This window comes from Triticum dicoccoides, chromosome 4A (genome assembly GCF_002162155.2).
Source record: "Triticum dicoccoides isolate Atlit2015 ecotype Zavitan chromosome 4A, WEW_v2.0, whole genome shotgun sequence".
Classification (NCBI taxonomy): Eukaryota; Viridiplantae; Streptophyta; class Magnoliopsida; order Poales; family Poaceae; genus Triticum; species Triticum dicoccoides.
In genome coordinates, this window is record NC_041386.1 from 19132523 (window position 1) to 19135069 (window position 2547).

General features: G+C 34.7%; 1 long non-coding RNA gene across 1 annotated transcript; it reads right to left on the minus strand.

Moving 5' to 3' along the window:
* Positions 1–1362: 1362 nt before the first annotated feature.
* On the minus strand, positions 1363–1968 carry LOC119288565. Its single transcript, XR_005141222.1, has 2 exons — positions 1821–1968; positions 1363–1721 (listed from the first exon to the last, which is right to left on the minus strand). It is a non-coding gene; the product is annotated as an uncharacterized LOC119288565 (long non-coding RNA).
* Between the last annotated feature and the right edge of the window lie 579 nt (positions 1969–2547).

Sequence of the window (2547 nt, forward strand, 5' to 3'; positions counted from 1 at the left end):
GAAATCGAAAAAATTGACAATTTTTATAAAATTTTATAACATATAAAAATGTTTGTAAAATTTCCAAATATGTTCATAAACACTTACAAAATATTTTTCACTTTTACGTATATGTTGATGTCTTAATTTTTTGAAAACTATCTATGAAATTTACAAAAATGTTCCTAATAGAAATGATATTACAAAAAATATGAATATCAAATGTGTATAAAATTTACAAAATGTTCCTAATAGAAATGTTTTCACAACCTTTTGAAACTTCAGAAGTTGGTTTATATTTTTTTTTTCAAAATTTTGAGCTCCATGGAGCTCGGGATCCAAAAATCCACTCTCTACCAACTATATGCATGTGTCTTGTAGCAAGCCCTGAGCCGAGGGTTGCTACATGATCAATTGCTGACTGGTAGCTCACGAGTGTTTGACATCTCTCTCTACATTGGGTATCCTTTCACACTTGAATTTTAATATGCACGGAATGTGCTTTCCTTGTTGTTGCCTCAGCATTACAGCATAGAATCAAAGCAAAACTGATATTACTGCCCTTAAAAAATGTCTCGCTATCTATGTTCTTAACATGCTCATTGGACTGCATGGCGAAAGTGAAGGTGTGCGCCTAGCTGGTGGTGGAGCAGACACACTCATCTGTGACCTCCAATCTATGTATGACATTTACTCTGTAGCCAGTCCACGGTGCATGTTGGTTGGAACGCTGCTTAGCAAATGTAGACTTAATTTGCAGGCAAGCCATGATGAAATCTGTAGGCCCATGTGAATTCCATCATAATCATGGTCAGCAACTCTGATTTGAATCCTAATAAAAAAGTTGGATCAGCGGTCCTGGATGGATATGTCCATTGCTAGACATCACAACAGTTGATAGAGTCGATATGACCTGTAGCTAGAGGACGCCGACACCCCTCACTTCCTCTACATGCACTAAACAAACCCTAGCTTATCCAACTCAATTTGCTTTATGGTTTATGTGCAAAAGAAGAAGTGTTAAAACCGAACACCATGCTCTTGAACCTGAGAAACCAATAGTCAATTTACCTATGGATATTAAATCTATATATACCATGCTTGATCTGTCTTGCTAATAATAGTTACTAAACATATTTTAAATTACAATGTTTGGTGCTTCATAGCCTGTTATGAAACTATTGTTCACCCATCCAATGCAACAAAAACTATGTGAATGATAATAACGCAATAACGAGTAGAGAGAGAGAGAGAGATTAAAGTCCATTTTCCCGATGTCCAACATAGGTCCACGATCATTACACCTAGGAGGAGACAATCAAAATATGGACATAAAATAAATATTTACTATGTAAATGGTAGGTGACAAATCTAGCCACAAAATTGTGCAAACAACCCATTGGCTAGTTTTATTGAATATTAAAATAACATAGTTGATTTCTAAAACATACAAAATTTATGATCTCATCAGCACATAATTATTTTGAGAACCATAAGATTGGGATTTATCCACCCAAAATAGGGGTGATAACGAAACTATTGTGTTGCTGCTGCTGCTGGTGTGCAATTAATCTTGCATGGAAAGTTGATGAAGCATTCTCCGAGATTTGGCCAGCAAAAGTTATCTATTTTACAGCAGAATTCCCTTCCTGGGAGCTGATGCCCATCTTTATAACAAGGGGGTCTCGTTACATGGCTTACTTTCCTCATCATGTTGCTCCCCTTGTCATTTATGATTTCGCCTAATTAACATAAAATAAAGAATACACTTATCATCTCATCATATAAACAATAAAAGTCAACAATCTCAATCCCCCCATAAAAATCAAATTGTTAATTACCATATGTGCCTCCGAGACAAGTCAAACACACCACAAGAAGAAAAGAAAGTAGCACAAGTCCTTGCACATTGTTCCTCATGTACTTGGTCATCATCACCGGGGAACAGAGGCTATTAATGGGTGGTACTCTTGTAAGTGGAGTTGATGAGTGTATGACCGTGAAATGCTTGCTCCATGAATGGTTCATATATATAGTGAAAGCTTCTCCACGTTGATGTGTGAAGTTGAAGAAAATATTAATTCTTGGAGTTATGGCTTGTTGGAATGTCCAATTTTAGTTTCACTTCTAAAGATTCATGGTTCCTTCTAAAGTTTTTTTTCAAATTGATGCTTTGTCATATCGTGTAAGTTACTTTAATGCCCCATCTAGAATTGATCGCTTATTGTTTCCGAGGGGTAGAATTGACCTATTATAATGGGTAGCAAAAAACGGGTGCATGTTAATATTATATTTAAGGCATTGATAATAATTGGTATAGTATCAATAACTCCTATATATATGATGCCTTATCTGTATAATTATTAATTTATCTCTTAGTATAAGAGAACAAAATTTAAAATTCACCAAGACTCATCCACATAACATTGGACTTGCTTTTTAAATGTATATAAGAAACTGTTCTTAAGTATATCAACAGTTTACATGTACATTTTTTTTTACTTTTTTCGCAGAACATTATTTGTAAACTATGACCTTTCTTGCAAAACCAACAATTTATGAAAAACG